We start from the raw sequence: 23,229 nt of genomic DNA, 5'->3' as shown, positions 1-23,229 counted from the left end.
ATGATTTGTATAAAACTTGTATTGTAAATATAATAAAAACAGCTGAAATTTGTTTATATTTTCAATTAATGCACTTGATTCTAAGTAACTATTCTTCAATTGCACGTAAACCCAAGTGACATTTGTTTTTAATATTCTTATGGAAATTTATTATTTTTCAAATATTTTTTGCAGATTTACCTTTTGCTTTAAAAACACGACCCCACTTAAAAATTCACACTTATTTTATCCATATGCTTTTTTTTGAAACAGTTGCACATTTATTTCATATTTTACACTTTGAATTGTAATTTATCGTACATTAAAATATAATATATTTACACGAAAAAATTGTGTCGTTCTAAAGTATCTGCATTTACACAAAATTTCATTTAATTAAAATTCCTTTATCAGCAAATGTATTTTTTTAAATATTCACTTCAATTAATATTCACATTTGTTGTTGGTTTAAAAGCTCTAAATGATTTTGCTTATATGCGCTGCAAATCATACAAGTTGACGAGGAGTAAAAATAAAAATACGTCCTTTCACACGCAGCCACCAATTGTGAATGCCGAATGCCTGTTGGTCACGGCTCTCCTGCGCTGCTTACCACTACCACAAAAAGCAGCGCCGACAACAGCGCTGCCATCAGCACAACCGCCAACCACTAGCCAACAAAACGACTCAATATATTCAGCGATGCTCGTCGACGTCCCAATTTGCCGACGTGTGCACGAAGGGGAATTACCGAAGCGGCACGAACAACGAAAAAAGGCGAGGCGAATAAGCTGATCATTCGTACACCCATTCATAGCTATACATGCATGCAAGTGCTATGTTTGTGTGTGTATAGCAACGTCCTACAGGCGAAGGAGACGTAAAAGCAAACAAAAAATTGATCTTTTCCAACCACCACTGCCACCGCCCCTATAGTTTTGTTGGCATTATTGTGCTCGTTTAGCGACTGGGACTCGTCCGTTTAATTTTTGCTTGCTGATCGTGAGTTACTCATACGCGCAGGCTACAAAAGCGCTTGGCAATCAGACATAAACTTGTAGTCACACACATTCAGGTTCACACACACATAGTCACACATACAATAATACAAGCTGTGGACTCATTATTTAAATATACATATGTATATGTATATGAATTTGTACATAAGGTTGTTGTGTATATACAACCCCTTTAGAGGATAAACGTAGGGGGTATGTTGGGGGCGACTTTTAACTTTCTCACCATTCAGGTGTTTGTGCGGCAGTATGTGAGCGCAAGAACAACAAACGAAACTATCGCACCTCTCATTACAGAGATTTATTGAAGAGGGTAAAGGCTGATGGTTTTGTTGGTGTTCGCTGCATTCGTCAGCAGCGCTGCTTTTGCCTGTTGCTTTCGAGTATCAGAAAAAAGGGCGACCCCATGTAAGATTTACATGTGTGCGTGTTTTCCCATGTGAGGGAAATGATTCGTGTGCTTTTGTGAAGGGAGTGACACGCAGGCACTTTGAAAGGTGAAATGTATCACAGAATATAATAAAATCTATTATAATAGTTTTGATAAGCGGAAGTGTGAAATTTATAAAGAAGTTTATGTATATTTTATTTTAATTCTCCTTTTCATGACATTTTAGTCTATTTATATTTGTTGGAATATGCGAAATATTTATAAACAATTTATGCACAAAGTTATATACAGTCAAGCACTCATGTGCATTTATACAAGCATATTATTTAAGCACTTATAAAGCTAGCCTACTTTTAGAAACCGTAAATATTTAACTTTGGCTTCATTTTTATCCCTTGACTGCGATACTTTTTTAACTTACGTTGTAGCAGTATTTTCGTCGAAATGTTGACATTCACCAAACACCAAAGCACTTCATAAATCTCTCACTTTCAGAAAACACCAATAATTCTGTGATTTTTCAGCTTCTTTGAGGCTTTTTCAAAATCACTTGAACAAAATTTGGTTTTTAATATTTTTGTTTATTTTTCACAACACACTTTTACTTAGAATTCATGCAACATGTTGTTGTAACGTTATCGTATTGCGTAAAATTGCATATGCAATAATAATATCTAAGCAGAAGTTACGTTGTTTTTGCTTTTTCTTAATCACTAACTTTACTGCTCTTCCCCTTAATTAGACAACACACGCGCGTATACTGGACCAACAACACCACTATGACACACGGCGACTAAATTCATACTGCTTAGTGAGCCTGGCGAACAAGCGCAACGGAGCAGCAGTGACGATGTCAGCCAGCAGCAGCGGTAGCGACCAACACAGCAACAGATGACGAAACTTTACGAAACGGAAAGAGGAGAAAGAAGCGGTAGGCTATACCGGCGGCAATAGCACGATCCTCATTCCTCTCAAAAAGGGAAATTAATGCAAGCACACAAGCTCACGAGTTCACCAACACACACACATTCATACGAATTGCCACGCAAGCAACAAGGCATATTCGTAAGCGCCAATGTGTGTCGAAGTCAAAAAGTCACTTCTGCTGTCTTGAATGCCAGCAAACAATTGCCTTTTGCCTTTTGTTGTTCTCCTTCGCAGCAGCGGCTGCGGCAGCGGCAGCGGCGCAGCTACAACGCCAGTAATCAATCCTACGCGTTTTCATTTCAACGCTGCCGCTCTCTCTCTACGCCTTCGTCCAGTCTTTCGAAATAGTAAAGCAGTTAAACAAATAAGTACGTAGCATACGGCTGACATAGCGACGCATAGACATCCTACAAAGCGTACACACCAACAACAGTAATATAAATAATAGCCAAGCAGAATCCCAATACGAAGCACAACAATAATTGCGTTAACATTTTAGCGTGTTGCTCTGCTTTTCCTGCTGTGTATGCGGACGAAGGAGAGGTGGCTGAGAAGTAACACGACGCTAGCTGAAGCGTGGCATTCCCTATGCTCTCCCAATTTTGTTGTGTATAGAGGGCTGTAGTGTTTTTACTTTATTTTCTCGCTCGCAATGTGAGAATCACCCAAGAGAAGGGTGGTATATACTAGAGAACTGAGAAGAGTGCAAGCCCAATCATTCTTATTAGTTTTTATACTATTTGCTGTGCTTTGCTATTGCTATACCGCTAACGCTCTGCGCTCATTATCCCACTAGCTCTCTCTCAATTTTGCTGCATCTCTGTTTTACCCTTAATACCCTCCGTACCGTTAACTACTCAACAATATACACATTCGTTTGCACATGTGCATTTGTAGCTATCGCATTCTTTTAATGTGTTGTCATTATTTGTTTCTTTTTTAACCCCATTCGCATGCACTTGCCGCAGAGAACATCTAATCTGGTTTATACATACATATGTACATGTGTATGTACGTTCTCAGCTAACGTTACGCCTGAAAGCTCCGCATGAAGACCACAATTGAGTTTCGATTGCTAGCCAATCACTCTCGCTCCCATATTTGTGTCTCTGATTTTTTGTAGAGTTTCTCATTTTGCCACACCATTCATAATTTAATTAAATTCTTCAGAAGGTAGGTGCGTTGTAAGCTGACCTTTCCTATACATTTTTTAACCTTTCTCTGACAATTTCACACATTAACTCTGCCGTTGTGTGAGTGTAATTTGTAAACGAAAAGCTCTTGAGCGAAAAGTCTCCATTTTACCTATCGCTTCACTTCTAGGATCATTTCTCCACGGCTTGCCTGAAGGTGCATATACATGTGTTCATTTTAATCTACATACTTATATAATATGTTGTATGTATGTATATAATAAGACTTATTACGAAGTGTAACGCTATTGTTGTAATTACTTTCGGGATTACTTGGCAGGAAATGAAATGGACAAAATTCACCTTTCAATTTGATCACAGTAGTATATCATTTTTATCTATTTTCAATTGCAAAGTTGCTACTAATCATGTCAGTTAGGCAGGTGACGCCTGATATAACGGAACATCAAAGAAAGATGTGCGTCAAAATGTACACTCATCACATTTTGGTTCCTTCTTCGAAAAAAATGCATTTTAATATTAAAAGTTCAAAAATATGGATCGTTTTTGTAATAGAAGCAATGCGAAACGAAACGGACGTGGGAAAGGCAAATTAGTATTAAATTGCAGAATGGTGGTCAAAATGACCGCTAAATAGCAGTTCAGAAAGTTATCCGAAACTTTTTAAACACAAGAATAATCATTACGAAGCCAAGATCTGAACGTCCTCCCAAGCTTACACAATGAGAAGCCAAATGCCAGGATCTTCAACAAAGGCATTGAGCCCTTTCACCGCTAAAATAATTTTAAAGAGGGAAAGAACGTCTACCTTTGCATTTCTTTCGTAAACCGACAAGAAAGCACCACTTTGGCAAATAATTGTATAATTCTGCTTTCAGAGTTTTGGATAATAGTTTTACTGAATGGTAAGTTTTGTATCATTGGGATCAAAAAAGGGAAAATCTTGTGGAGAAAGTCGGGTGCAGTGCTCAGCAAAGAAAATTTGTTACTTACTGCACAACAAGGTCGTGCAGATGTGATGCTGTGGAGATGCATGGTCATCATTTACATTTTAAAGCAAAACGGTGGTGAAACATTAAGTTTAAATTACGACGGTTTCAGTAATTCAGTGACCCCAAACATATGGTGGAAATTGTCAGGCTGTGGATTCTTTACAACGTTCCCAAACAGCTTCAACAACTCCAAAATTATGCCGTTTGAGCTTAAGTCGAATTAACTTCTCTATTACTTTCATAAAAAAATATATGTAGCTGTTGTTGTAATGATCTCAAAAATATGTTGAAAGAGTGCCTTGAATCTGGTTTGAATATAAATTCTCGTTTCCGTTTGGTAGACCCATAATAACTTGGATTACTTCTATAGTAACTTAAATCACACATATGTATGTACAAATGTACATATCTATGTGTGTACATATGTACATAACTAAATTGTGATCGAAATTTACTCAGACGAAACTTGAAAGCTTCCATTCTCAGTCACATATTTATATCTTTGAAGTAATTTTCTAATGCCCTCGCTTTTAAGGCTTGCTGCCTACATCAGTTTGTATTTTATTTCAGTTTCCCCACTTCCTTTTCTAATGGCCTTAAGAAATAGATACATATACACCTGTATAAACGTATATAAACGTCAACAAATAAAACGGTACACCAAAAAGCTAGTTGACTTATTGACGCTCAGCCTTTGGTGGCTCAAATGCGCTGGTGGATCACGAGAGCGCGAAAATTACGCTCTCCGCGGCGCTCATTGCTGCAGAGTATAAAGTTTTGGTGGAGAAACATCGCTTGCTTGGCGGGAGCGTGAGCATAGATATGTTTCTACTCTAAAGGTTGGACTATTATTGGGGCGCTTGTGTCTCATGTTATTGTATTCGTTTATTGAAATGTATTGAGTGTGTGTATGTTTGTGTTGCTTCAACTATTTATGAGGAAAAATTCCTTTACACGTAGGCAGCGATCAACAGGCGTATTTGAGCCAGAAAAAGCTTCGAATGAAGGCAAAGTATAAGCTGGAACATTCAAGTGCTCATTAATACACCTACATACATATGTACGTGGAATATGTATCTGTGTGTGTTTGAGTGTAAGCATGTGGTTAGTCACAAGTATCTAATATCCGTCAGGTACTAATGACATTGTTGTTTTGAAGACATTTCTCACTTATAGTTGCTGCTTTTGCTATTGTCAGTCTTACATGGCCATCATACTACAATCATTACGGTTTTGGTTTACCTTTTCGCGGCGGCATACAGTTTTGGCATCTATTCGTCTATCTTTCGTCTATTGTATTCTGCATTCGCCGTGGACTGCAGAGTGCAAGGCACTCAAGGCAAACTTACACACTTGCAAGCACATGACATACATATATGTACATATCCACATATGTATGTATGTATGTATGTGGGAAAATATGTAAGTATGTAAATAGCTTTTCGTGGAGGATGAGTATCGTAAAAAACGAGAGCCAGTCACACATACACGCATAAACAGACACATTTGCTGGATCGTGAAAGCTCGAGGATGACGAGGGCTATTGGAGCGGCATAGCCAGGCGTATTAGATGTTTGGAGTGTCATACACACCCCGTCATATACATAAATAAGTACATGCACACGTGCACACACAGCATAGGCAAAGTCATGTGCTGATTCTTTCCTTCTATTCTCTAGCTTACGAGGGACAACAACGACGGCAACGATAAATTCGGACGATCGCCACGGTGCCTAGGAACTTTGTGACGGCAGCAACAGCGACGGCGACTGAGACGAAACCAATGCGTTTGCCGACGACACAACTCAATTCGTTTGTCGCATTCGTTTAGCTTTCGTGGCTCCTCCCGCCCCTTGCTCGTTGCTTGCGCTAGTATTTGTTATGAATGTTGATAAAAACAGGCGTTCGTAGATATTTGTATGTATACTTGTGTATGCACATTAGTATTAGTCTAACCAACGGACGAGAGGAAGTAATTGAGAAGATGCAAGAGTGGAATGTGAGGCGAAAAACAGACTCGAAAAACAGCACGCAATAGGGCAAGGCAAACAGGCAGATCGGTAGATAGCTAGAGCTGGATTGCTAGATCGGCACAATGGTGTAACGTGGGCTGAGTGGTGAAGAGGCAGGCGGCATGCCAAACTAACAACTAGCCAGCCAGCCAGCCAGCTAGTCAACAAGGCAGGCAAGCAGGCAGGCTGGCGTGCGAGATTGCACAGGCTAGGCCGCCAGCACGGAATTCACGATACGACTCAGTGACTACGCGATTTAACGAGCGGAGAGTGTAATAGAGGCGCTCAAAGCAACAAAGTGGCGGCAACGGCAATAGCACCACCGCCAACAAAAATTATAACAACATTTCACATACACAAATAAACATAAGTTTGTATGCACTACCACTCACTACATATATCCATACATAGATACATACAGCAGCGAGTGATGGCTGTAGCCGGTACCAGATCCCCAGCAGTACTTTGAGCTGGTGCAAGCGCTTACATGGATACGGTTGTAGGCCAGAGCAGTCCCCAGCAGTCAATCAAGCCGCTGTTGTAGTCAAAGTTTCCACATTAGTCCATATGTGTACATATATGTATGTATGTGTAGCGTGTGTACACGCTAAATATTGAATAATTTGCCTGGCGGGTATAAATTTTCGAATGCGCCTTGCTTTCCGTTTCAGAGATTGTCACGATCACTGGATGAGCGCGTGCGAGTGTGTATGTGTGCCTGCGATAATTAGAAAATAGTGATCTTTGTACATATGCATGTATGGCTTTGTGTAAGGGCGAAAGGGGTGCAAGGAAATATCCAACAAATATACACAGTGTATTATTTTTTATAGAAAGAGGGAAGTGAATGCAGGAAGTGACGAAATAGAGTACTTTTACCGGTAATATGAAATACGCAAAACTCGATTGCTTTGCTTGGAATTGAAAACAATTTAATTTATATTAAGCAATATCGAACTGAATGGGTTGTCGTGCGATCATTTGTGTCCATAACAATTCTAAAGGAAGTTAAAGAATAGTATAAGCTTAGAAAAGCGGTATTTGTGGATAGTAATGTATTAAGCTCACTTATTTTGTACTTAAATTTCTAATGATATCTCACTATAGTTGGAATTAACCTTCTAACATTCATACCAGGGATAATATTGAAAGGATGTTTGCAAAAATTGAAGCATTAATCACACTACTGTATATAATAAACTCATACGTATATTTGTTTATGCATTTTTCGATCTTGTTGTGTTCGAATCTCACATCCAATATCCAACATCCGACATCTCCATTCAATCCATAAAAGCTTTTAAAAGCTTTTTTAGTTAAGTATAAATATTTTGATTTTTTCTCCCAACAATATTTCTCTTTTTCCAAAAGATGACATCAGTAATTGAAGGACCCGCGACTAGGTCTTGAATAAGTTAGTATTGCCACTAATAACTTAGCTTTTCATACATATTTACACACAAATGTCAAAGTGAATAACAAGATGACTTCATCTTAGATAATTTTCGTGTGTAAACGGATATTGGATGGCCACATTTGGATATAAATGTGACATGCAAACATACATATGTATACTCGTATATGTACATAAATGTATATATGTACATATATGTATGTATGTATATACATATGTTTGTATTAATGAGGGTAAGTACATACAGACATTCATGTATGTATCCACGCTTATGAACAGGCACCTACATGTTTATATGTATGTATATCTAAATATGTAACCATCTGTACGTAGGCGCACTGTAAGGCAAAGTTCGCTTGAGCAGCGCCTCGCTCCAGCCTTGTTTTCAATTAGTATCTATGTTCATTTTACGTATACAAATGCATACATACACACATACTTATGTATATACGTGTGTATGCATGTAAGCTGCTGTAGTTTTATGCCATATTCTATGCTTTATATGGTTAGGTGGGGCTAAAGGGTATCTACGCAACTGCCGAGGGTACAGCCCGCAGCACATAGCATCGCCTCGGTTGGCTGGACAGCTTCGCCTGTTTTTCTAACTGCTCTTAGGAAATCCACAAACTCGCAACGCATTCATGTATACATAGTTGGAAATATTTTTCTAATTTCATTTCTATTTCTGGTATTGAACTATGGCTTTGGAGCTTTTTTCCATCATAACCGACGAGGTATCTGAACACATGTGTGTGTGCGCTTAGGTTGTGCGTGTTTGTGTGCTTGCATGGCTGGCGCTGCCAGGCTGGCGATGTGGCATTCGCTAGCTCAGCCAACCAAACATACATCTGTCCATATGTACATATGTATGTACTTAGAAAAAGGCAATAATAACAATAGCAAAACTTTGACGCTTTGAGCGTAGTCGTATCGACAACAAGGCTGGGTTCTGTTTTTTCGTTCAACCTGTTTGCTTCTTTTTGTATTCATACAAACATACATACGTACATATGTTTTTAATATGTATCCATCCATATGTACAAACATACAACGTAGTCGTTTGTTGTTTTTATTGCGTTCTTCCTTCATGCTTTCTGCCTTCTGCGGTGAGCGAGGCATCTATTTCTAATATTTCTAGTATTTACTGACTTCCAGCGCTGCCGTTTTATGCCTGTTTATTTATAACTTTGTTTTAGCTTTTGATATACTATATTTCCAGGCTTTTCGTTAGGCAAGTCTTTACGTTCTTCAATAAGTTTATAAGCATATAAAAATATTTTTATAAATGTGTGGAAAAAACTTGATAAAAGGAATCGTAAATGTTCCTTTGGTTCAATTATTCAACTATTTAACATGATAATTTAATAAAACCTTTGTCGTTTTTGCATTAATATAGAAGAGTCTTAATAAAAATTAAATTTATGGCTGGAAAAAAGGGTTTTAATTTGTTCCCCCTCTGTTCTTAAATCCTTTCTGTACATAATTTCAAAACATAACTTTGGAAACATAATTTCGAGGAAAACGCGTTTAAAGTTTTAGTGACTGTATACCTGGTCTGGAGCGCGCAACTTTTCAAGGCTGTATCTCAGAAACTATTACCCGATTCACTTAAGAATTTATAATAAATATAATAATTATTATATTTTTTTGCAGCCGTGAAACCCATGTAATCCATTAAGATCACCAGTGTATACAACATAATTCTTCTATAGATTATCTATATACATAGATAAGCAAAAGATCGAATTTGACCCGGACTGGTACATTTAAGCCTTCACTAAATGTTTTGGCCCACGCAAAAAGACTTCTTCAACAACAAGGATTTCATAGCCGTGATTTGATTGAAAACACACAATTTTAAGCAAACTCGTTCTGCAATCTTATTTTCTATGGTAAATTTCGCCAGACAAATCTTTTACGTATATATTGACATATGGAGACCAAACTTCACAGGAACTTAAATAAAAAACATAATAAATCTAGCAAAAACATTTTTATTAATTTGTTTTGCGCGCGCAATTTAAAGGGACCAGTCCGGGTCAAATTTGATCCTGAGTTTACATCCCCTATACGAATAAAGTATTTAGTGTCCAACAGCCTTAAAAGTCATTCCGAATTATTTACTAAAAAATGTCTATTAAATGTATTTATCCGAAATGAAATGAACTTTGCTCTAATTGAATTTTTCAATTGGAAAAGACAATTTAGAGCGCAACTATATATGGGGTTGTTATGCGCATAGTACATATCATATGTACATACATATGTATGTATGTATCTGCTACACTCATTAGCACTCATGTGTGCTACAAAGGCTTATCATGAAAACTTTCTCAACTATTATTTTGTTGAAGAAAATTTATAAGATTTTCCGAGACGTTAATGAAGTGCGCGCTAGGCAAGATATGTACATATGTATATGCTTAATTAAGGACAAACACACATACTTGTACATACATAGTACGTACTTCCTAAGTTCCGGCCTTACAGCGCAATCGCGTGTTGCCTGGTTTTGATTGGCACTGCTACTTATGTACATATGTAGGTACATATGTCTGTGAAGCTCAGTGTAGTTTGCGTATTACTTATATTTCCCATATTTCGCTGTTGCTTTATATCTTAAGGCTTTTTGGGGTGGTCGTTCTGATTTGCCGAATTACTTGGTTTCCTATTGGCTTGTTGATAAACGGTGGTTGGGAAGTGAAGTTTTTGGGTGAATACCTTTAAGGGTGTATTAAGAAAGTTGAATATAATTAATGCTTACATGAGATATTTTATAAAATCATACGATAAATATGAATGGTACAGATTTACACCTACCAACTCTCTCAAGTCACTCATGTACATACTTATATTGCCTCTGAAAGCTTACACTCTTTAAAGAAATCCTCACTGAAGCAACATTAGAGCACCAAATAGAAAAATGATAGGGTCGGTCACTGGATAATTTTCACATTCATATATTGTCAACTATTGGATTTGGTACAACTGAGTACTAGTTTGGAACTGTAGACATAGTACAAAATAAAGGAGCGAGTTTCGGACAACAAACAGGCCTCATGTGTCGTCTACGTAATTTTAAAGACTATCTAAAAAGTAAATGAAAGAAAACATCCGACGTGTCACAGAAAGCTCATTTAAATAATTAAGATGAATTTAATCTCAACAACAATCAATTGTGGCTCCTTATAAAATTGGACTTGTGACTAATTTACATACGTACATACATGAATTTAAATGCGATATATACATATGTATGTATGTATGAATAAATGTATGTACATATGTGTAAAATCATACATATACAATATTTTTATTTTTAAGCGATGACCTAGATCCGTGCAGACAACGGACGAACAACTAACACCGATCGACAATCCTCTAGCTGAGCACAACAAACAATGTAACGCATTCATATTTGCTTTTGTATGTACATACGCATCTCACAATCATCACATTCTGCGCCTACACCTTCTATATTTATACGCACGCATACCACGTCCACCAAGTTTATTTGAAATTCCTCTCGTCGGCACAGCTGTTCGCATTTACATTCACATTGTGACTTCCTCAGCGCACTATCGACATCATCCTGTTGAATGATACTCGAGTGAACGCTGAAATTCCGTATATATAATATATCAGCAGTACATCCACACTTAACCACACACACACTCGCGTACATACATACATATGTATACATATGTATATATGTATACACATTCATAAGTGCACATACTCAACTTAATGCTTCCTGCTCTTCAAACAATCGTCTGATGCAGAAACAGCGAACGCGGATCTTTATTGCATATCCAGTCACCCCACCCATTCTTTTTGTTTTTTGTTTTTGCTTCTCTCACTTAACTGTATCTTTATTGACTTGCCTTTCCTTCTTTTGGAACTGCTTGAGAAACCATGTGACCACTCGAGTGCACAGCACGAATAAGGAATTGCAAGCAATAAAGTGAACGACGATTACCAGGCGCGTTTGCCAACCGAGCGAGGATCGTGCCGAGAGAGAGTTACACAAGCTTTTCTCTTGACCGCCAATACCACCCATTTCGTTGATGGGGCGCAAATCCTCTCCCGTGTCACTTATGGCATGTGAAAGTATGTGTTGTATATGTGTATGTACATATGTATGTATATCAAAAGTGAGTGCCTTTCTGTGATACACTCCTTCTGTTTCGCACAGTGGGCGCAATATTTATTCTTTACTACCTTAGTTTTCCACTTAAATTTGAATATAAGCAAATAAATTTTATAAAAATAACGGTACTGTTAAAAATTACTTAAAGCGCTATAAATCAATAACTGAAAACGACAGAGACCTAATATAAAATCGGGTGATCCTCTTCAACAAATTTGAAAGTCGGCATGTATGTATGTATGTATGTATGTGTGTACATTTATTCACACAATTCTGTAGAATTTCATTCCATAGTCCGTTCGCTTCTTTCTTGATAAGTTTGATGTGCCAGCAGTTCGCTATTTGCTCGTCTCATGCTTGCTCTCGCTGTTGCCTTGTAGCGAATACGAAAGTATATATTTCCTGCGATCTCTTCGTAGAAATTCATCGCCATTTTCCCTCCATACGATGTCCTCCTTTTCGCACAATTCTCTATACTTATAGTGCTTATCACCATTACCCGCCCGCATAGCTATAATCGAAAAAGCAACAAACCTCCCCAATTTGCCTCCCACGCTCCTCTCTTTGCTTCATCATGCTCGCCACTTTCACCAGCATAAACACTTCGTCCTCTTCACCAGGCGGCGGTCGGCCTGTGGCAGTGCCTGTTTGCGCCTTCTCTTCGTTGAACATATACACATACACATATGTACATGTAGATATTTTGATGCCTTCATTGGGGCTTTTACTCTTTTTTCAATTTTTTTGTTTTGCCGCCCTCATTGTTGTTGTTATTTGCCTTTCTGTATAGTAGAAAATTTATTTCGAGGTGACTTTCCTGCATTCTCCTTGAACGCTATTTATTCATGAGTGTTGCGTGCATGTGCATACACATATATTTATGTATGCATAAGTAAGCATATGTGTATGTGTGCATGCATTTGTAGTTGTATAAATTTTCGTAGCATTCGCTAGCTGCTGGCATTCTTGTTGTCTTCTACATACTTACATTGTATGTATGTGTGTGCATGCTTTCAAAAGGCTGTTGTTATCGTCGCTCGAATACTTTGTTGTTGTGGTTGTTGTTGTCCCTACACTCGTGTGCTTTTTCCGCTTAGTCAATTTACATACAATTAGCTTATTGGTGCCGTGTGCAAAAAAGCAAATAGAAATCCTCTTTGGGAGGATTAATTGTGGGCAAGCAAATAAACGCTAGCGGTTGTTGTTGTTGCCTTTTTCGTTGGCTTTTTCCCTCTGCCTTGTTGCAGGGCGCGCATAGGTTGTGTTGTTTGTGTATACGACGAGCAAATTTGGTGAGAGTTTTACGTAAAGATACATAAGTATATGGATTCGACGTGTTCGACAATCATTGCTCTGCGAGTTACTATATTTGTATGTATGTACGTACATATATACATATAACCTTTGTTAGAGGATTAATCTAGATTTCTTTACTATTTATAGTGGGTTTAGGGTTTCAAAAAAAAATAAATAAATAAAATAAATTGCCACACCCAAGAACCTCTAAAAATGAACAAAAAAATTCGTACTCAATCTTTTAGTGAACCACGCCTTGGTCCCTCGAAAAGACCGCCAGAAAGGATTTAGTGACAAAAGACCATAGATTGAACGTGTGCGAGATAGCTGAGACAATATACATACATATTCAAAAGATCGCGATGATCATACAGGGTTTGTCCTGAAAGTAAAAGGACTGATTTTCTTCCACCGCGAATGTACCTCGGAGCGTGTGCGCACCGACTGCATTCGGTAGAGGGCATTCCTAGCCCTCTATTCCATGAATTTGTTCCTCCTGGACAAACCGTCAACGCAAAGTTTTACGTGGAAGTCCTCAAGAGACTCAAACGAAGGGTTAATCGGGTCGACAAGACATCGCAGCCGATTGAAAGTTGCAACACGACAACGCCCCGGCTCACACCGCCTTTCTTGTGAACAGCTACCTAACCAAGGACGGCATCCCAATGCTTCCTCAGCTGCTCTACAGCCTAAATATGGCAAGCAGCATGCATTTCGGCTCTCAATGCTATTCCGGAGAATGACTTCCGTGGTGCCTTCACTGCTTGGAAATGGCGCTGGCAGCGTTGCACTGACGCAGAAGGAGCCTATTTTGAAGTTTCCAAAGAATTGTAACGATTGATTCAATAAATTTTTTTAAGTCGACTCAGTCCTATTACTTTCCGGACAAACCCTGTATACTGCAAGCAATACTGAACAAGGGAAAGCTGCCTGTACACCGAGTTTTGCATTTGTTCATTACAGAAACCAGGGCGTCTGTGTGTCTACTTCACATCAGTATTTGACGCCTTGACCTGTGGATATACTGATATACACTAGAGACTAAGTAAGAATCGAAAGTGGACTTGATCCAGCGATCCAGCTCCAAAGAAGGAGAAAACTGTCCTATCGTTTGGAATGTTGGCGGCCACTGTTTTCTGGAATTCACAAGATCGCCTTAAAAATCGCTGCCTCGAAATGGGTTTTAGACCCATAGTCTCTTAGGCAAAGTTGTCCAGAATGATCAGTAGAGCATTTCCCGCATACGCGATTTAAAAAAAGAATCGACCCGCTTTATTTATACAAGTTATATGCATGTGCAAAAATTAGATATTTCCGTGCAATTATATTTCTGGTAGATATGAACATTATGTATGTATATGTATGTACATATACCAATGTATGTAAACACTTGTGTTAAATAAAGTCACACTTATCTCAGCCCGCACATAACAGAACGTAATGACATTACATTCAGCCTTTTTCCTGTGCTGTGGCGGTCGCCTTTATCAGCGCATCCGACCATAGAATGGCCTACAACTGAGGGAATTTTGCATGCAACTATAGCACACACACATATACACATATGCCTTGAGTCGGCAAGCACATTCATGCAAACATAAACATACGTTATTCTATAAGTTTGTAAATAGGAAGTGGCAATTTCCATTCTTGCTGCTTTTCTATGCCTTTTACGTGTCACTGCACGCCGAACATACATACACATACATATTTTTGCATATGCTTATTATAGAGTCACAAATACACCCACCCATATTGGCATTCCTACCAGCACGGTGGTCACGGCACACTCATTGAGACATTGAGCTTTAGCTGTTTGCACTATTCTCTGCCTTTTTGGCCTGTCGGCCTTTGCCGCTGACGGTTGAGCAGCCAGTCGTTTGTGTGCCTCACAAAACCATGCCACATGCCTTGACGCATACGTATGCAGCGCTAATTGAATTAAGTGCATCATCTTGTGGATGCCACACGATGGCGTCGGTGCGGTTGCCTGCGGAAGGCTTAAGTGCAAAAAGGCGTTTGCTGCAACCGTACATACCCATACAGTACATATTAACCAACATACATATACACACATATGTACGATATACTTAAGAAGGAAGCCGCGAAGCTGTTGTTTCTATTGACTCAACTAGAAAATCCAATTCAGGTGCTTCCATATTGAACAGAAAAAAAACGAAGTGCAAAAACTGCACAAATCCTTATTGGCTCATGCGGCTATTAGGGTCATACGATTCTTCATGTATTTGTATGTGTGTGATTTAAAAATCAATAACCTGTGCAGAATACCGGAACTACATTTAGTTTCCAGCAGTAGTAATCTGTTAAAGGTTCATTTACACCGAAAGCTCTTCCAGGAGTTATGTATGATGAAAGAATGGCTGCGCAACATGAAAATAATATATAATCATGACTCAGTAGCAAGAACTGTTCGATGAGAACTTAGCCTAGTCGATTACGCAATTCGGAGCACTTTCTGCTTCGCTTTGTGGCCGTCGATAAACAAGGATTAAATGGAGCAGTTCAGAGACTCGCTGCGCTGTGCATAACGGGAGCTTTAAGAACAACTCCAACAGCAATTCTTGAACTGGTACTAAACCTGCAGGGCAATTTACATATAGAACCTTCGGGCTTAGCTCAATGGATAATGGCGGTTGGGCAAACACCGACTACATGACCCCACTTTTCAATTGGGAAAGAAGGTTCAAAGTAAGCATAGGAAAAGATCTATACTGATGGCTCGAAAATGGAGGATATCCAGAGTTAGGCATAAGGCAACCTTCAAGCTGCCGCACCACTGCAGTATATTTCAAGTTGAGGTCTTTGCTATTGCGAAAGCAGCGGAGCTGGCTTCTAATGCACCTGCAGGCAACTCCAGAGTCAACATCTACGTAGACAGCCAATCAGCAATCAAAGCAGTAATCTCGTACCGCTTATCGGTCACAATCTTGATCTTGGAAAGCAGGCCAGCTGTGGAAAAAGTTGCCAGAAGTAAGCAACTTCTCTTCTATTTCTACGATCTCGACAGAAGTGGACAAGCATGGTAAAGAAAATCAAAACACGATGGAACGAGCTACCTGGGTGCAATACTGCAAAAATTATGTGCAAAACGGTAGATCGGGAGCACACAAAATTCCTATTGGCACTCGATAGAAGAGACTGTACTGTTTAACCTAACCTAATTGAAGATGTCGAATCAGATGATTTTACCAGCTGAACCTACTTCGAATAAGGCGAAAATCGACGACCAGAAGGTTGATGTTCGACTGCCTGGAGATGAGCTTGGCCCCATTTGGGAAAGGAGAAAATATTTGTATGCCATGACTGCACACATATTGGGTCATCCCGTCACCGTCGCCACGGCCAAATTGGTGGCTTTAGGCGAACTTGTTTTGTTGACCTCCAGAAACAGTACTTTTCAGACAGGTTAAAGAGCTAGAAGAATCACATTTAGATGAATCTTTACTTTAATTCTTTTGTGTTTTTTTTTGGCTATGATTTTATGATCCGTCTTCATAAGAAGAAAAAAAGTTCTGATAGCGTCCTAAAGAATTATCCTTAACCTTCATTGATTAAACTTTTAGATACCAAAAATAATTCGAATTTAGTGTACACTTATAACACAGATATTATAATATAAGCTCGCAAGCTATAGGTAACGGTGATAAATACATACATCGGTAATATTCAGTTATATGACTTTATATATTTTAAGGGAGACTCATCAGAATACTCCAGAAACTAATAAAAAGTCAAAGAAGGGGATTCCACTACATGAATGCACAGCTTAGACATACAAAAACTAAAGAGTAAGTCTCTCAGCAGATTCCTAGCGGTGGAAAAGGTGGCAGTCAGCTGTTTGACTCATTCCATATGAATCAAAGAATTAAGACTTCAACGCTGATCTAAGCAAAGTTTTTTAAAAACATAAAATTTTTTCGCGAAACAAAATATGTATGTATATATATCTAAAGGTCACAAGAGTCAACATTTCCCATAAATTCTTTCTTACTCATGCGCTATATATAATACAAAATGAGTGCTCGCTAACACATTACCTCATACTGTTCTTTACATTCTTTTTTTGTATATAATTGCTAGTCCTTAACCCGCGTAATCAAATTGTGCCAATCTGTAACCATTCCGATTGTGGACGACGCACATATGTAATTTGCGGTTCTGCTTGCTGTCAACACTTGCGTGCGTTTGTATATACATATGTATATGTGTGTAAAAACCCAACGCGCTTTCACCAGTTCTTCAAAAGCTGACGACAGATCGTAGATGACAACAGCACACTTAAGGATTCCGCAATGGGGTAACGGGTAAAAGATAATTCTTTCGTCAAAAATCACACTGCAAGAATTATAATCACGACAAAGAAACAACAACAATGTATGTACATACATATGTACATAACAAAAACACAATCTACAAAAGGCCAAACTGTGCAAACATATACAAAAATAGCCCAACAACAAAGAAGTGAATGTACATATGTAAGAATTGTAAACAGGCAAGAAAATTAGTAGTAAGTACCGGTAGTGTGGAGCGCATGGAAGGCAACAAGGTGGCAACAACACACATGCATAAAAAGTGGAACGCACACAAAATGTGGAGACAACACGTCGCGCCGCTACATTGCTGAAGGCAGAAGCGTATGCGCTGCGCTGTTGTTGTGAAGAAATGAAGCAAAAAAGGTCACTGACCAACTTATATTTTGTTAAGAAAATGCGAGTAAGAGATAAAAGTAGAGAATGTTGACGACGTAGACGATGGCACGCACACTCCGTAAGAGTGTGTGGAAAGTTGACTGATTGCAAGAAAGGTGAGTTTTGCTGAGCGCGGGAGGAGGTATGCAAGTTAGGACGTTCGTTTAACAAGCAGGTAGGAATAAATAGTACGAAAAGCTCGATGGCGCAATACGCGGGAAGTATGACTTAAAGTAGAGGACGTGACGCTGCTGATAAGTGAGCGTAACATAAAATACAATTATTAAAAAAAAATATGTTTCCATCAACAAGTGACAACAGCGGCAGATAAATCGTCTGAGGTCTGTTTTCTCAATGTCTGGTTAGCAGCCATTTGTCAGTTAAGTTCTGGTTATACAAGGTTCTTTACCGTAAGAAGGAATCTTGGTTAAGTTAACCAGAACTTAGCTGACAGTTTACTTCTAATCAGACAAAGAGAAAACGGCCCTAAATAAGTGACTAACTTATGGCTGACTGGATGAAATTTGCTGGAAAAGCAAAGGAAGATGTTGTATTTGAGAAAAAACACGACTTCCAAATATCCAACGCAAAAAAAAGAGAATGATGAATAAATATAGTGTGTTGAACTCACGCACTATCAACGCATGAGCAGTAAACTGAGAGATTCGATAGGTTCGCATAATAATTTTTATCGCTTTATAATTCTGAAGAACTCGCCGTCTTGGTATCGGGAAAAAAACCATTCGAATTTATACTTTTTTCTGACCAAATTGCTGAATTTTTATCATTTTCCGTGACAGTAGACACAACAAATTGTCCACTTTAAAAATGGTTTTGTCTATGGCTATACCGAAGCTTTACGAGTTTTTTGCAGTGCTTCATTGCAAATATCGTAACTTAAGGATGTATTTATGTAGAAAAGTACATCAGAATCAAAGAAAGGTCATATCAGTGTTGGTTCAAGCTTGGTTACCTAGAAAAAAGTAGAATAAATCTCACACATTACAATTTAAAAATTTAAAGCTTGTTCTTCAAATTCAGATATCTTAAAAGGTTGTCCTCCCAAACTTCAAAAAATATTTAAAGGTAAGAGATTCCGATTGAATAATACTTTTATCGAATAGTTATACTATTATGTAAATTGCTTTTACTCACACATTCCATAGTCAAGTTTTTTGAATTACTTGTCTCTTTCACACATTTTCAAGAATACTCCTCTCCGCCTTTCATAAATAATACCATCTCTATTGTTTTTGAAAAACCGTTTCTTGGTTTCATTTGAGCTTTCAATGTGTATAGTAGGCATATATGTACATTTGTGCGTATGTAGATTTCTTAACAACTGATTATGTGTATTGCACGCGCCAACGACAATGTGGCGCATGCGCAGAGGAGTTGTGTGTCTCGGTGAAGAAAGCGAGCTGACGAACAGTTAACAGCTAGCAATTGGCCGGCTAGTTTGCTAACTGCTCATAAATATGAGTTTGCAAGTGTTTATGCGCATGCGTAAATACTGTAGTATTTGTGACTTCCCGTCTGCTTATCACGACCAGCAAAGCACACATATACATATATTATATATTCACTTGACGGATAGCTCAATACACGCAGTTTACCAGTTTGCCAGTCTGTCCGTCAATCAGAAAGTCAGTAAAAGTTAAATCACAACTTTTCTTGAAATCATTGAGCCCAATGCTTGGCTAGTGGCCAATGACTATTGCAAATAATAATGAAAATTACCGCAAAGCCAAGGAATTTCGGCATTAAAATTTTGTTAATACCTTTCACTATGCACTGTTATGTGTTTATGCATTTCGGATTGAAAGTGTAGCAAATGTACGAGTCATCTTATGGTAGTACGAGTATGTAGATATGTACATACATATGTACATAAGTATGTTATGAGTTTTTCAATAAGAGCGTTTTTTTTAAATAAAACATAAACGGTTTGGGATATCAATGAAATTCTTTATTCCTGTGAAAGTACTTTCGATTCCATTATGTATGGAACTCGATTTCTTTATCATGGCCACCACGGATACGCTTCCAAAAGTCCAGACATTGAACCTAATTTTCGATGATTTTCAAGCATAAATCGGCCGATATTACTTCAATTTCACGTTCGATATTCGTACAAAGTTCATCAATCGTCGCTGGCTTGTTGACATAGACTACAGACTTGACGTAACCTCATAGGAAATATTCTAACGGCGTCAAATCGCACGACCGAGGCGACCAATTGACTCGGCCATTTCGTGAGATAACACGTTCACCAAACTTGGTTTTCAATACATCAGTGAATGTAACTGTGTGGATTGTGGTGCCGTCCTGTGGGAACCACATAATGTCCGAGTCCATATCATCCAATGCGCGCCAAAAATATTCGGTTATTATTGAGCGGTGGCGATTCCCATTCACAGTAACGTGTCGGTCTAGATCATCACAGAAGAAGTACGGCCCAATGACGCCGCTGGCCCATAAACCACACCAAACCGTATTTTTTTCGGCATACAAAAGTGACTAAAGAAGTACGTGTAGATTGCTGCCTGACCAATAACGCATATTTTGCTTATTGACGAAGACATTCAGTCAGAAATCGTTGAAGATGATTTTTCAATGAAAATCCGGATCATTTTCAAGTTGTTGCTCCGTCCAATTCACGAACATAAGTTCGATCCTGGTGGTCAAGCGGCTTCAGTTCTTTCGTCAATTTGGTTTTGAAAGGATGTAGGCCGTAGGGACGTCGCAGAGACTGATTTGAGTCTTCTTTGTCTCCCTGGTATGAGAACATTTTATGCTGTGCCTGTGGATTCAAATTTTTCCACCATCCTCTGACAGGACTTTTATGACGACCATAAATTAGACATAGCGCTCCTAAAATTGAGACCATTGACTCCGAATTTCGGTAGTAAATTTTAATAATTTCGACTCGTTCTTGGATCGTATATTTTCCATGATGGCAAACCTTACTGAACAGAAATTTTAAATTTTTGGTCTACTTTTTTAGTGTCCCTATTGAAAAACCCGTTATGTATGAAGGTGTATGTGGGTATATTTACATACATACTTATATGATATAGATATAGTGAATATTTAAATAGCTTCAGTAAATCATAAAAATAGGATGTAAATTTTCATGCTGTGAAAAGGTAAATAACTAAAAAAATTGTCTTAAAACTGCGTTAATTTAAGTTTATTCTTAACCGTTTATGTCGCTTTTAAGAACTAAAGATTGGTCGGTTTTTTAATAAACGTATGCTGAGCCGAGTTCGCATCGTTGGTCCAGCCTCCTATACTGTTAATGGGTTAATTCGATAATCCAGTATACGAGTAGCATACGAAGTTTTCGTCGTTTTTTCTAAAAATCTGCTATGCAATTGCTCATTCACAAAAATGTTTATTTTCTTTTCTCTTATTGTTTTCTTGCTTTTCAGTTGTCATTCAGTAATTTGCATTGGATTTCATTTAAGTTTGGTTTTGTCAACAAAAAGGTAGGCATAAATAATTGTTTATTTCTCACTCACAGTTATAACGTTGCTATTTAGTATAGAAGTATGCTTGAATAAAATTAACTAATATCTAATACGAAGATATTTTCAAGAGGCACACAACGAAGAGCGTGAATGAATTATAATTGCTATGGGCGCGCTCAGTTCTCTTGTCGTCCGCTTTTATTAATACTATATGTAAATGGCTTCCGCACATGCCTGATTGTTTTGAAAGTACATAACTACACATACATATATGTATGTATGTGTATATTTGCAATTTCACTCATACTTTTCTCCTAGCAATTAGTGCAAGTGCTAATGTGTTTATGCTCACGATCGCTCTTCACCAAGTGAGCAAAGCGATCGACTCTGTTTATCGATTTTTAACCACATTTACTTAAGAGCACAAGGCGCAAACGTGTGAGCAGTATTACCGTTATGCGAGGCTTCTAAGCAAGCTATCTTCAAGATAAAAGTATTTGATGGTTTGAGGTTGTCGTGCGGTTCTCGAATTCGATGACGTAATCGATGAATGAAGATAGCGGGTAGCCTTCCGCTGCTATTATCTGGCATAAGGTTAGGCTATTCATTAGTTATAGAGTACAAGTAGTTAAAATTTTTTTTTAACTTCTTCGTAACAGTGGGTTCTAGGAACTAGATAGTTGCCACATATTAGAAACTATTAGATAAAAAATAATTATATGTATGTATGTGTACTATGGGGAAAAATTCCAAGAATAGAGATTCAGAGGAGATTAAATTAAATGTATTTTGAGCGGAGTTGCAATTTAATTGCAAGTTTTGAGTAAACAATAAAATTGATAAGATAACTAACAGAAATACATACATACATAAGTCTATGCAAAATTTAAAAAGGTCGGTTAGAAAGTAAGTATAACAATTGATGATATTTTTGAGACATTTTTCTTTTTCCAAATCTGGATACATGGTTAAATCTAATTGAATCTGGCAATACTTCGAGGCAAATAGAAGCCTAAAAATACGCACCTTAACAACAAAACATTAAAAAGGCTACAAGAAAAATGCAAATTTTTATCTAACAACACTATTTTGTTTTCGTATTTTTGCAACCATAACTTAAGCAAGTTGGCCACTAAACCAGTTTGTAATTATTAATTATTATTTGTCGTGTTTGTTTCCGATTTTTTTTTTGTTAAGTGTTTTATTTGTTGCGAACTCTACGCAGCGCGATGAGAAGTGGGTTAAACGTGGAACAATAAGAAAATAAATTTTTTTAAGAAAATGCAACTAAAGCAAAAACTAAAAGAATACTTAGTCGGCGATTTATATTTTTAACCGGATTGCAAATTATTGTTTTAATATGTCAGTGATTTTATGAACCTTTTTCGTCTTAATTCCCCGGACTTTATATACCCGCTTTTAAAAGGGTGCGCATATCCTCAATGTCTATGCTCTTATCCACCGTATGTTCTTTACGTCTGTCATATTAAAATTATGCTTCGAAAGTCTACATTGAGCTCGCCCAGGAAATCTATAGACCTTTATTCTTCAAAATACATACATATGTACATACATAAGTGTGCAAACTAACAATATTTAGCTAAATATGTACATATATACTAGGCAAAAAGAAGCGCATTTGAATGAGCCAGACTTCATTGAGCTCACACTGAACACAGCTCCCAATCTATGCATCTCAAACGTCAGCAGCGA

General features: G+C 37.9%; 1 protein-coding gene across 3 annotated transcripts in view; it reads right to left on the bottom strand.

Annotated features, from left to right (window-relative positions):
- Positions 1 to 23,229, bottom strand: part of LOC126761204 (protein tramtrack, alpha isoform) — a 46,845-nt gene that overhangs the window by 19,780 nt on the left and 3,836 nt on the right. Inside the window, exon 1 of one of the 3 annotated variants that reach the window (XM_050477189.1) lies at positions 1,808 to 2,517. The exons of 1 other annotated variant lie outside the window; for it this stretch is intronic. The gene's annotated coding sequence lies outside the window, so the exon portion shown is untranslated. Of the gene's footprint in view, positions 1 to 180; positions 970 to 1,807; positions 2,518 to 23,229 lie in introns of those variants that run through there. One more of the 3 variants, XM_050477205.1, reaches the window with a different exon arrangement.

The sequence above is a fragment of the Bactrocera neohumeralis genome, chromosome 2, assembly GCF_024586455.1.
Source record: "Bactrocera neohumeralis isolate Rockhampton chromosome 2, APGP_CSIRO_Bneo_wtdbg2-racon-allhic-juicebox.fasta_v2, whole genome shotgun sequence".
NCBI lineage: Eukaryota > Metazoa > Arthropoda > Insecta > Diptera > Tephritidae > Bactrocera > Bactrocera neohumeralis.
This window is presented reverse-complemented; position numbering and strand designations above follow the sequence as displayed.